Consider the following 14,365-nt stretch of genomic DNA (forward strand, 5'->3'; position numbering starts at 1 on the left):
GGAGAAGGTAAAGAGCAAATTTCCAAATACTTTTGAAGATGCCTTAAGAATTGCTAGGGAAAAGAATCGAAAGATTCTCTATCAAGCCCAAGCTGGCCAGCTAGCTTTGGGAGGCAATATCACAACTATGGAAGCTTCTCACGTACCTCCAAATGTGCCTAATGCACCAGACCTCAATAGAGGTCAACAATAAGATATGCTCCAACAAATAAACAATCTCACAAACCAGCTAGAGGGTTTGAGAGTAAATCTTGTGCAGGGTGCAAGAAGGCCTAGTGAGGAGAATGGTGGGAATCGGCCACCAATGCGACGTCAAGCAAGGGAAATGTTGTGTTACAATTGTGGGGAAAATGGCCACGGCATGTATAATTGCCCTCATCCCAGAAGATATGACTACCCTGTCAGAGGTCCACGACAACAAGTAAGTCCTCCCCATGCTAGATCTCAAGCACAAGAGCAACCGCAACCTCAAATTTTGCAGCCACCTCATGCTCAAGCTCAAGCCCCTGCTACTCAACCAAATGTGAGCATCATAAGGATGGAGGAGGTCGTCAAGGGAAGAAGCAACCAGGAAGAAATAGCTAAAGGGAAGATGAAGATAGATGAAGTGGCTACAATGCCTATCAAGCGTGTGCATGTCCAAGATGAAGTAAGTAAAGAAACAAGCAATGATGCAAGCAATGAAGCAAGTACATCTCGGGAAACTAAAGATGAAGCCAAGAAGAGAAAGACCTATACTAGGTCTCAAATTGACATCTTTGATTTCCCTATGGGATCTCGGACACAACCTTATGACTTGACAGCTGATGTGAGTTCTCAAGGACCAAAGATTACTTGGCCACAACTACTTCATATCTCCCCAAAGCTGCGACGACAATGGTCAAAAATGGTGAGCACGAGGGCAAAGCGAAGTAAGCTAGTAAGTGTAATCAAAGCATATGGTCTCAAGGATATAGTGCCTTTGGTGGAGGCTCAAATCAAGGGACAACGGATTCCAAAAACTGACATTGACAGTGGAGCAAAGGTTTGTGTCATGACAGAAAAGCTAATGCATCAATTGGGTTTAGAGGTAATGGAATCATCAAACTTTAGGGCAAAAATGGCCAATAATGTCTCTGTCACTTGTGTGGGTGTAGTGAAAGCTTTGAGAGTTTCTGTTTTTGGAATCAGTACATAGGTTGATGCTTATATGATGCCAGTAAAGTGGGAAGGATACCCCCTTATTTTAGGATGACCTTGGCTCATGGGTATAGGAGCTAGGCAAGATTGGGCAACAGGAGACTTGGAGTTGAGGCCTCGAGTGGGTGGCCATAGTCGGAAGGTTGTTTATAACTTGAAGAATGGGCGACAAGAGAACCTTGAACTAGAGACGTTAGTTGATGAGTGGATCTCAAGTGGATGCTCCTCATCCATGGACGAGGAAGAGAGTTCAAGTGAAGAGAGTGATAGCACTCTCGAAGTCATGGGCATCACCATAAAGGAAACTACCTCATCAGAAGACAACCCAAGGATCCAAATGGAGAATGTGTGGGATGGCAGCCTAGAGAAGATGTTATCCAAGGATATAAAGGAAGAAGAAAGGGAGGGTTATGTAAATGTTCTCAAGAAGCATGCATCATTGTTTATTTCTGATTACACTCACATTACAGGTGTCACTGCAGTGAAGCATCATATCCATCTAAAAGAAGGGAGCAAGCTAGTAGTACAAAAACTAAGAAGATTAGGAGTTGTGCAACAAAATGCACTGTTGTCCGAGGTGAAGAGACTCTTAGAAGCATGATTCATATACCTAGTAGAAGATTCAGAATGGGTCTCCCCAGTAGTGGTGAGGCCAAAGAAGAATGGTAAATGGCGAGTGTGCGTGGATTACAAGCCACTAAATGCTGCAACAAAGAGGGACCACTTCCCTCTCCCATTTCAAGATGAGATTCTAAATGAAGTAGCAGGCCATGAGCGATACACAGTGTGTGATGGCTACTCCGGATACTTTCAAATACGCATTGCAGAGGAGGACCAGAAAAAGACTACTTTCATCACACCATGGGGCTGTTTTGCATTTCGAGTCATGCCTTTTGGTCTCACCAGCGCTCCAGCCACCTTTCAACGATTCATGAACATGGTCTTCCAACCTTACTTTGGTAAGTCCATAAGGGTTTTCATAGATGAATTTTGTATTTACAGCTCCAAAAGTATGCATCTCGGCAAGATTGATGAAGGATTTACTCGTTTAGCTAAGTTGGGTGGACAACTAAACAAGGACAAATGTCACATTGGGGAAAGCAAGGTTACACTATTGGGGCATGTAGTGTCCATTGATGGAATCGAGGTAGATCCTGAAAAGATAGAAACATTGCTAAATTTACCTTCCCCAACTTCCATCAAACAATTAATCTCTTTCTTTCAAAAGCTAAGATATTTGAGTAGATTCATACACTTACTCTCCCAAGTGATATTTCCTCTACAATAGCTGACTCGTCAAGAGACGCTTGTTTGGAGTGAAGAAAGTGATGGGCATTTTAGAGAGATAAAAAAAATGTTAGGGTCACTCCCTGTAATCCTCCAACCTTGTTGGGAAGAAACGTTCTTTGTAAACCCTAGTGTGCGAGAAGAGGCCATTGGTGCTGCCCTCCTACAAAAAGATCCAAAAACATCCTTTATGAGGCCTGTGTATTTTGCTAGCCGCCTCATGGAAAACACAGAGAAGGCCTACACCCTGATGGAACAGCTAGTGTTAGCTCTCATGTTTGCAGTAACCAAATTTTGGCCATACTTGCTGCCGAAGAGGTTTGTAATTATCACTCTGGAGGATATGTTTCCCTATACACTACAACATATGGAAATCTCTGACAAAATAGCAAAGTGGGTGGTCCGACTTCAAGAGTTTGATTATACAATAGAGGTTGAAAGAACAACTCGAGCATGCTTAGCCGACATTTTAACAAACAAGTGCTATGAAAAAATTTTCCATTTGAAGAGAAAGGAACTTCCACCACCTCCAGCTCTAGAGGCTTTGGTCAATGCTTATAGCCTCTACTTTGATGGAGCATACAAGAGAACCAAGGATAAGGCAGCTACAGGCATCGTGGTCTTATCTCCATTGGGAGAGAGGATCCATGGTGAATGGATCACTCTAGAAGATTTCCACTCCAACAATGAAGCAGAATATCAAGCTCTAATTCATGGCCTTTGTTGGTGCCTAGATAATTCAATTGAGAGGTTAAATGCTTTTGGTGACTCCATGCTTTTGGTAAGGCAAATGCAAGGTACATGGGCTTGCAAAAATGACAGTCTCTCTACTAAAATCAGAGAAGCCAAAGCTCTTATGAGGAGATTTAGGGAGGCACAAGTACATCATGTGCCAAGAGACCAGAACAAGGATGCAGACCACCTAGCATCATCGAAGTTAAATGAGTGAATAGTGGGAGCAGTGGCCATCAAACTTCCACTTCAGCAAGGCAAGGAGGACATAGAAGATATTATGCACATTCTGGAGCAAGGAGAGGCTCCTAAACACTTGAATGCAGGGGAAAGGCGATGGTTAGATAGGAAGGCTACCAGGTATCGCATAGTAAATGATAACTTGTATTGTCTTGGTAAGGATGGTGTGCTTAGGAGAGTGCCTTTGAAGAGTGAAATTGAAGAGATTTTAAAAGCTTTTCACGATGATATGTGCGGAGGAAACTTTGCACACGACATCACTAGTAGAAAGGTTCTACAAGCTGGGTTTACTTGGCCAAGTCTTCATCGTGATGTTAAATACTGGTGTCAAACATGTGATGAATGTCAGAAAGCAGGACCACGACGGCTCATAGCTGAACCTCAGAACCCAATAAAGGTATATGGGCCCTTTGAGAAGTGGGGAATTGATGCCATAGGGCCTCTACCACGCACTCAGTCAGGTAAAGAGTACATCATTATGGGAGTAGACTACATGACTAGATGGGCTAAGGCTATGCCGACCAATAGAATTACTGCTAAGGATGTGAGTCAGTTCATCTTTGACCACATCTGTTTTTGGTTTGGCACCCCTCTTGAAATACTATCTGATAGAGGACTAGGGTTTAGAGCAAACTTGGTAGGAGAACTCATGCAGAAGCTAAATATTCAGCATCAACACTTCACTCCTTACTACCCTCAGTGCAATGGCTTGGTAGAAAAGGTAAATGGAATAATTTACAAAATTCTCACCAAACAGGTACATGCTAGGCGCCAAGATTGGGACAAACACCTGAATGGAGCTCTATGGGCCTATAGAACCTCCTTCAAAACCACATTAGGGTACACACCCTTTCATTTGGTTTATGGAAAGGAGGCGCTTTTGCCCATTGAAGTGAAGTTAACAAGTCTTCAAATATTGGGTAGCCAGGCAGGCTTTCAAAAGGAGAAAGTACATCAAAGGATCATGGATCTAGAGAGGCTGCAATTGGATCGTGAAGAAGCCATCAACCACTATTCTCAAGAAGCAAAGAAGTGCAGAGAAAACTTCAACAAAAAGCTAGCATCCAAAGACATCAAAAAGGGATCTCTGGTGCTTCGATATGACAATCGCTTCGACACTCGTAAGGATGGAAAGTTTCTTTTTCGATGGGAAGGCCCGTTCTTGGTTACCAAAAAGTTCAAAAATGGCTCTTACAGACTTCAAGACATTGATGGTCAAGTGCACAAGACCAAGATAAATGGATGGCGTCTAAAGCCTTATCACATCAGGATAAGGTCAGCCCAAGATCAAAGAAAGTAGGCTAGAGGCATAAATACCCCTAGCCAGGTTTGGGGGGGCTATGATCCGAGCCTATCACAAATTTTTGTTTACTATATTTTGTTGGTTTTCCTTGCTTCTAGAGGTTTACAATAAAAGAAAGAGTGAGAACAACCTCTTGGAAAAATGCAAAAAATGATTTGATGGGAATTTTTCCTTGACTAGTTCACCGGAGATGAAAGGTAGAGGGAGAACCTAGTGGTAAAGGGAAGGGAAAATATGTAAATGTGAAAAGAAAAGATATGATGTGGTTGTGGAGCCATGCACCCATGATTCAAGGGTCATGAGTGGCTCATATCATCATGGCTTTGGAGCCATATGATGATTCAAACAGATGGGACCCAGGTGGAAGACTTGGTAAAGGAAGGAAACAGACACATGATTTTGCTGGATTTTTAAAAAATACTTCCACTCCAATCCAAGAAAAGTTGTCTTCATCAAAGTTGTAGCTGATGAGCTGGAGATTCTAACCATATTTTTTTAATAATTTTTGCATCTACGGTCTAGGGGATATGGCCAAAATGGCGGACGCTAGTTTTTTCAACTGTGGTGGAGACCACCCCCTCTACCTTTACACACACACCCTTCCTTTACCACACTGAGTCCTTCTCTAAAAATCAGCCATTAGTCTTCTCACCCTCTCCTCCTTCCTCCTCTCTCTCAAGCTCAAAAAACCATCACAAATTCCTCTTCTAATCACCTCTCAAATCATGCTTAATCTTGTTGTAATTCATAAGTTCTCATTCAACCCCTTTCTATTATTACTAGATATGCATTGATTTTATGTAGATTCTTTACATTTTAAAATAAGGAAGCTCTTGGACTCAAGCTATGGAGGAAGGAGTGAAGACAACACAAGTGATGATGGAGCCAATTAGTTGCAAATTGGTCAACAAATCACTTGGAAGGAGCTTCTTCATTGGTTGAATGTCCCTAATCAAGCTTCATTTGTACAAATTGCACTTGGATCTTAACCTCACTCCTAATCACTCTCTTTCCTATATAAAGAGGCCCCCCCCTTTGTAATTTCAAGTCTCCCTCAGCCCCATTGAGTCTTTGTATCACTCATCATGAGCCCATAAAGCTCATTCATTCACTCTATTCTTGCACATTCTAGAGTGCAAATTATTTTATGCTAGTAACCTCCCCTCCTCTTACTTATGTTAATTAAGAGAGATCTTTTATGTGTGTGTGAGAGTGCTTGATGTGATTTTGGCTAATTCTAGAGTTGTTGTTTAGTAATCTACATGCTATTTGTGTTGGGAGTGTTTGAAGTTATCCATTCCTTGTACACACACTAAGGTTAATGCTTCATTCATAGTGATAGTTCTCTCTCTCTCTCTCTCTCTCTCTCTCTCTCTCTCTCTCTCTCTCTCTCTCTCTCTCTCTCTCTCTCTCTTTGTGTAGTGGTCCTAGTCCACGCTTCCAAGACTAGGTGGTGCCCTCATCTCATTTCCCTTGTGGCGCAATGGAGTTTGTTTTGGTGTAGAGGCCGCCATTCCAAATTTCCTTCGTCAATGTTACATTGGTAGAGCACAAGGTTTCTCTTTTCTTACTCAAGAAGGGAGGTTCTTAAGCTAGCTATAAATGGTTGTTATTATTAATTGCAATTGAGTAAGTAGAATAGGGAATTTTCAGCCTTGTAGTGCGCCTGCCTTGGTGCAGATAACGGGGCATCACCATCGAGATCTATGGTTCTTAATAGTGGAGTCCTATGGGGCTTGCCACTATTGAGCTATTAGAAGAGTGACAAGAGTCGGTGTTGTTTTGGTGTTGAAAGAACCTCTTCTATTCCTTTCAATTAATGGTATTCAAGCCAAAGGTACAGTAGCATGAGTGCTTTTCTAAAGGGGTAAACAGGAGTAGCAACTAGGGCTTGAACTACCAATGTGCACCTAAAACATTTTACACCTAAAAGTTGTTAGAATGGGTGTCAATAGTAAAGAGAGTGAAATTATTGTTGATAGCTTTAATTTTGCTAATGAGCAGGCTACTAATGATCCCCCTATGCTTGTTAACTACTTTGTTTCTAAGCTTCAATAGGCCATGGGCAATCCATCCCTCCAAAGAGAAGTGCAATGGCAGCTACGTGCTCATGGGATTCTCCAAGATTCTCACCATGAAGAGAGAGTACCTAGGAAGCCTCCTTGTGAGACTTCCAAAAGAGGTCTCTCTCCGATTCAGGAAGAAGAAGAGGATCCATACGAAGGGCTCAAAAGTTTTCTTCTTGATGATGCATCTCCTTCTCAAAGGAGAATTCAAGAGCCCCCACCGAAGGAACGAGAAAGATGTGAGTCTCCTACCACCTCGGTAGAGATGGCTCCACGAAGACGGCGGGCAAAATGCTCTCCATCACCTCCTAAATAGAGAAGGCCATCGCACAGTTCTCATATCCTAATTCAAAGAGGGATGACAGAAAACAAGAGAAGGTCACCCTCTTCTTCATCTTCTTCATCCTCTTCCTCTTATAAGAAAGTGATGGTGCAAACAAAGAGGATCAAGGCAAGAAAAAGGTGAGAAATAGGTCACCCTCTTCTCCATCTTCCTCAAAGGTGCAAATTTTGAACCATCAAAAAGAAGAGACATAGGAAATCCAATGCTACATGGAAGAGATCCTCCAAGCTCAAGAAGTTCAAAGAGGGAGGAAAAATCATCTCTTTCCTTACCTATGATGGCACCTTTGGTGCTACGGACAAAGTGAAGGCCTTTATCCAACAATTCAATGCAATATTTGGAGATGAGGGCTTCACTGAGTCCTCTAAACTATGCCATGTAGCTATTCATTTTCAAAAGTTTGCCAGGCAATGGTGGTCTAGCCTACGGGAGAACGGGTGAAGCTCCACGAACATGGAAAGCTTTAAGAGATTCCATTATGAATCTTTAAGCCATTGATGCCAAAGACAAAGTACTCACCAAATGGTAAAGCTTGAAGCTCTCTACCTACAAATCCATTCACAAACATGTAGACAAGCTTGGGACTTACATCTCAAAGCCATTGCCTTCAAAAAGATGGATTTTGGAGAGCAAAAATAACAATTTTGTGCGGGCTTATCTAAGGAAATGGTGGAGTATGTCAACTCCCAAAGGCCACGCACCATATCGGCGGTTATACACCATACTATGGTTGCTTCTCAAATTCAAAACAAGGGCTAAGAGAAATCTTAAGCCCACAGAAAACAAGGTTTTAATGAGCCTAAGGGGAAGGACAATGTCCAAAAGTCTCCTAAGGGCAATTCCAATAACAACAAAGCTAAGAAGAAGCGAGTTTACAAAACAAACTCTCTCTTGAAGAGCTTGAGCATTATCGCAAGGATAACCGTTGTTTCAAGTGCGGCGAGCAAGGGCATGTGTACCGTGCTTCTCCCCAAAAGAACACCCACCATGAGACTCTTAGAGCTTCCTTGGTCAAAATCCAAGAAGAGGAAGGTCACCAAAAAGGATCTCCTCTATGCCATGCTTGGGGAAAGGTAAGAGAAAATGATTCTTTTATTCTCTTTGACCCTGGTTCTACTGACAATTTCATATCCATAGAGTTGGCCACCAAGTTAGGCATCCAAGCCTATGAGATGGGAGATGTCCACCCGTAGATGGTGCTTTCAAGGGGCAAGAAGCTTCAGTCACTCCCTTAATCAGGAAATTGAGGCTACATGTCCAAAGCTATGTTGAGAAAGAGGACTTCTTGATCTCTCCTCTCAAGCACGCGGATGTAATCCTAGGGGCACCATGGTCTGATCGCATGGTTACCATTTTAAATTCCCTGAAAGGAAAATCTACTATTACTACAGGGAAAATGTACATAGATGCCAAAGACATGGGTAACACCATACCCATTGTACATACGCAAGCTTTCAATAAGTCAATAAAGAGCTCTATTTCTGTGTACATGATTTTTGTTAAAGATTCTCAAAATGAACCTAATGCTTTAGCAAAAGAAAATATAAATAATCACAAGGAATTAGAGTTATCCAATTTTCTCAAGGGGTTTCAAGATGTCTTTATTGACAACATTTCTTGTGAACTACCTCCTAAATGAGGCAATGATGACCATGCAATTGAACTTCTTCCAGGAAGTTCACCGCCCAATAAACCTCCTTATAGAGTTTCTGAAGCTCAACAAGAGGAGATTATGTGGCAAGTGTATGAGTTAGTTGAGAAGGGCATGGTTAGTCCTAGCTCATCTCCATTTTGCTCATCTGTGTTATTAGTGCAAAAGAAAGACGGCACATATCGTATGTGTGTTGACTATAGAGCACTAAATAGGATCACTTTCAAGAATAGGTTTCCCGTTCCACGGGTAGAAGACCTATCTGACAAGCTACAAGGGTCAACCTACTTCAATAGGATTGACCTAAAAAGTGCCTACCATCAATTGAGGATAGTTGATCAAGACATTGTAAAGACCGTTGCCTGGAAAATTTCATAATAACTAATATCAAACTCTCCTGAATAATTTTCTCATGTTAAATTGATCATTTAATATGGGGAAGTGCCAGGGGAGAAAAAGCTAGAATACTGGTTAAGGTGGCAGACCGGCCACAGTAGGGATCCAAAGGAGGGAAAATAGGATCCAAAGGGGGGGCCATATGCAAAAGAGAAATGTGCAACAATGGGCTCCAAAGACCATAGGGTTCTGCCCATTAAGAGTTCCAAAATGCTAAGGTTCCAAAATTCAAAGGTAAGTCCAAATGGTCAAGCTTAGTAGAATTGGATGCATTGTGAGTGTACAAAAAGTCTTCAAGTGGTCCTAGATTGATGGAGGCGAGCCCTTTTAGTAGGGAATGAGAGAGAAACACACACACACACACACACACTCATGCAAGCCCCTTTACACAAAGGGAATAAGAGATACATGTCAACTCCCTAGCCCAGTTGCCCCCAAGGTGCACTCAAACCCTATTGGACGACCATAGAGGTTGACAAATGAGAAGTAGGCTAGAGTACTTTTAGTTTAATTCATTTAAAAACACATGATAAAAGAACCAATAAGAATTAAGCTCTCTAGAAGACTATTGAACAGTCTCCTAAGGGGTCCCATGAGCATTCATCAGCCCAATGGCTTGCCTGATTCCTATTGTCCAGAAGAAAAAGGGGTCCAATGAGAGTTTAGTTGCATTATTTAATTACCTAAAGCTCTCACAAAGGGGAAAGGGGGACACGTGTCACAAGGCTATCACTTATGCTGACGGCCAGTTTTTAAAACGCAAGTGCGAGAACCAAACCCAAAGAAGGGGAGAGCATATAACCAAGGGGAAAAAAAAAAAAAGAGAAATGTTCTTTAACATTCACCACCCTTTAGGCTTAACCATTGGCGGGGCGCCACCAATTTGTCCACACCTCTCCATTATCGCCAGAAGCCAGAGCCCTCTCTCTTCTCCTGCTTGGCTTCGCTAACTCTCTCTCATCTCACTTACCCTGCGGCTACATCACCTAACCCAGTAGGCGCATAAAACGAGATACCAGGGTCACACCCCCTCTGGCGGGCCACCACTTTTGTAAATATTCTCTCTCTCTCTCTCTCTCTCTCTCTCTCTCTCTCTCTCTCTCTCTCTCTCTCTCTCTCTCTCTCTCTCTCTCTCTCTCTCTCTTCGCTCGTCCATATTCCAGCCCTAGCGGACCGCCATCTCGGTTTCACTCTCCTTCCTATACCCCCCTCCCCTTGTTTTCTTCCCATCGGCGGACCACCGCCCTATCCTCTCCCCTATCTTCTCCTCCCTTAATTAGCTCTCACTCTCTTTCCCCTTTGAGTGAACGGCCCCGCAGGCATAGAAGAGAATCTCTCTCTCTCTCTCTCTCTCTCTCTCTCTCTCTCTCTCTCTCTCTCTCTCTCTCTCTCTCTTTGTGTGTGTGTGTGTGTGTGTGTGTGTAAGGTCCCTCCCGAAACCTTAGAGCCATTCAGAACTTTTTCAACCTAGAAAATAATTTAGAAATAGCAAGACCAACAAAGAAGTCATGCGGACAATGAGACTTTACTCCAGAAATAAAAGACAAGGATATTTTGGATAAGAAATTACCTTATCCCTATATTTTTCCAAAAAGATTCAAATTAATTTTATACTTCTTCGTTAAAAGCCGTGTGGGAACTGGTCTAGATCGAGAACTGGGAGAAATAGGGACTAACTTGATTGAAAGATAAAGCTAAGAGATAAGAACTAAGAAGAAAATTGGGGTCCAATAGGAATTAAGAAGAGAATTGGGGTCCAATAGCATTTGAGAAGAGAATTGGGGTCCAATAGGAATTAAGAAGAGAATTGGGGTCCAATAGCATTTGAGAAGAGAAATGGGCTCCAATAGCAATTGAGAGGAGAATTGGGGTCCAATAGGAATTGAGAAAAGAATACCCACCATTTCCTATATAAGCACCCCCTCTCCTTTGTAATTTAACACACATATATTGCTAAGCTACTTGCATACTTTCCATGCTCAAGACTATGCTTAAGTAAATCAAGGTTTCCATTAAACCTTGCTCTTGCTCTCTCCCTCTCTTGAAGGCCAAACCCTCAACTCTCTTCCTCTCTTGAAGGCCAAACCCTTGAGGGTTTTGTGAAGAAGCTCCTCTCTCCTTCCTCTTCACCATAAATCCCTTCCTTCCTCCTTGAGCCTCACATCTCTTCTAGAAGGACTTCAACCCCACTTCCCTCTTGTTTGCAGGAGGTAATCTTCATTTCTAGTAGGATTAATTAATCCATGTGTTTTAATACTAGAAAGGTTTATATGCATCATTTTAAGTTTAAGCTTTAATGGTAACCTTGGAATTAGGGTTAAGTATTAATGGTAGCTATGTATCATAAAGTTAAGCTTCGAAGGTAGATTTACTCTCGTAAGCTAAGCTTTAATGGTAACTTTGCACTTAGGTGTAAGCTTTAGTGACTACCTTGTATTTTTAAGTTTTAAGCTTTAATGGAAACCTTGCAATTAGAGTCAAGTGATAAGAGTATCTATGCATCATAAAGTTAAGCTTCAAAGGTAGATTTACTCTCGTGAGCTAAGCTTTAATGGTAACTTTGCACTTAGGTGTAAGCTTTAGTGATTACCTTGCATTTTTAGGTTTAAGCTTTAATGGAAACCTCACAATTAGGTTAAGTGCTAAGAGTATCTATACATCATTAATTTAAGTTTAAAAGGTAGATTCACACTCATAAGCTAAGCTTTAATGGTAACTTTACACTTAGGTGTAAGCTTTAGTGACTACCTTTCATTTTTAGGTTTAAGCTTTAATGGAAACCTTACAATTAGAGTTAAGTGATAAGAGTATCTATGCATCATTAAGTTAAGCTTAAAAGGTAGATTTGCACTCATAAGCTAAGCTTTAGTGGTAACTTTGCACTTAGATGTGAACTTTAGTGACTACTTTGCATTTTTAGGTTTAAGCTTTAATGGAAACCTCGCAATTAGGATCAAGTGATAAGAGTATCTATGCATCATAAAGTTAAGCTTCAAAGGTAGATTTGATCTCATAAGCTAAGCTTTAATGGTAACTTTGCACTTAGATGTAAGCTTTAGTGACTACCTTGTATTTTTAGGTTTAAGCTTTAATGGAAACCTTGCAATTAGGGTCAAGTGATAAGAGTATCTATGCATCATAAAGTTAAGCTTCAAAGGTATATTTGCACTCTTAAGCTAAGATTTAATGGTAACTTTGTAGTTAGGTGTAAGCTTTAGTGACTACCTTGTATTTTAGGTTTAAGCTTTAATGAAAACCTCGCAATTAGGGTTAAGTGCTAAGAATATCTATGCATCATTAAGTTAAGTTTCAAAGGTAGATTTGCACTTTTAAGCTAAGAATTAATGGTAAATTTTCACTTAAGTGTAAGCTTTAGTAACTACCTTGTATTTTAGGTTTAAGCTTTAATGGAAAGCTCGAAAAACTCATAAATTATAGGATGACCTTCTAGCTTCTTAAATGGAAAGCTAGGTCCATAAGAAAAGAGTAGTTGTCTAAGCTCGATAGAAGTAGTTCAATTTTTGGTATTGAAGAGTATTTCTAAAGTTTTCAATTTCAAGTTTGTTTGCAAATACGGGATGGGGGAGATAGGGGATAACTTCACGGAATTCATCTCCGTGTTGTTTGAACCAAAAACTCTACAAGCTTCCATGGAGATGCCCCATGGATGGCAAAGGATTGCAAAAACCTGGGAATCGTACAAAACGGGGATTGAACTTAAAAAGTTGGCATTTCCGAAGAGACATTAACCACCAAATGCCTATGGCAAAAACTCGCTTGTATTTTCTAATAAACTTGGCTGGTAGATAATTAATGAAAGTAGGAATTAAAATTGATAAATGAATGAACCTGAAATTACCAACTAGGAGTTAAAAAGGAATCTTGAGAGGTGATAGGGATAGCCCATTACAAAACATAGATTTAAATAGGAGTTTTGAAAATTGTCTGGAAATTACCAGAAACCAAGATGGATCTTCTTGGGGTCAATTTGATTGAAAGGCCAGCCCATTGACAGGATTCTCTTGGGAAACTTGATGGAGATTGGCCCTTTTCGGCTAGGGAAGCGTAACCGGCAAGTTGTTATACCTAGGTCATTCATGCCCGAGGGATAAGGGATGAATGAATTTGTTTTATTTTTGCCCGGTTGGGTAAAGTACCCTCGGTATCTTATTAGAAATCGGCCATAATCCGGGTATGTCCTGATGCCAATAGTTGGATGAGAAGGTTATACTCAGGGAGGATGATGTGAATTTAATTAAGGAAATTTGTTTGACTTGGTTGCTTAAAAAGGAACTGGAAAGGCTAGGAATATAGGGGCTATCATGTGCATCTGTCACCAGATGGTGCTATACCTCTCGAAATAAAATGCTTAGGAAGGAATGATTAAATTACTTGATGAGCCTTTTTCAAACACTTAATTCTAGAAAATATTGTGAAGGTGTTGCCATTTTGATAGCTTGTAACTGATTATCTTGACCTGAATGGGGAGGCAAGATGAATTGGTTGAAACTAAATGTGTTGCATGATTAGTAATAAAACTAGTTATACAAGCTAATTATAGCAGATAAAGGAAAGAAAATGAATTAAAAGTTTTTAAATAAAGATCTGGTGGGAACAACCAGATGAATTTCCCTGAATGAGGGTATGCAACAGATTGCATGCTGCTTGTTGTTTGATGATGTCTGATAGATTGTTGTCTTCCTGATTTTGTAGTAGTTAAGTACTACCTTGGGAAGGAATTTTCATGAAATGGTTCGGTGGGTGGGCGGATCCGGAGGGTCACATGGCCGGATGTTGATTTAAAAATTTTACGTTAAACGCTAGGACTACGTGGGATAAAAATTGGGTAATCGGGGACGAGCGAAACTAGGTAGGATTGCAAGATCCCTCTTCTTAGGGGAAAGTGATAAGTGCCGTGCCTGCTTGTCAGGAAAAAGGGGTTATCGCCATGAACCAAGGGAGACTAAGAAAGCAAGAGCAGATCCTCAAGTTAAAGAGAGAATCAAGACCAAGGACCACGCTTTTGGGTGCGGAAAGCTATCAAGGACAGATTGATTATGAGAAGCATATAGAATCATTGAATGAAGGGCTGTACCCCCTTGGGTTGGCATTCGAGATAGGCCGGAGTCCTGTCTGAATGTCGGTCCCAAGTGGCAGGGATACCTGCA

Source organism: Adiantum capillus-veneris, chromosome 17 (genome assembly GCF_014529385.1).
Source record: "Adiantum capillus-veneris isolate H3 chromosome 17, ASM1452938v2, whole genome shotgun sequence".
Lineage (NCBI taxonomy): Eukaryota > Viridiplantae > Streptophyta > Polypodiopsida > Polypodiales > Pteridaceae > Adiantum > Adiantum capillus-veneris.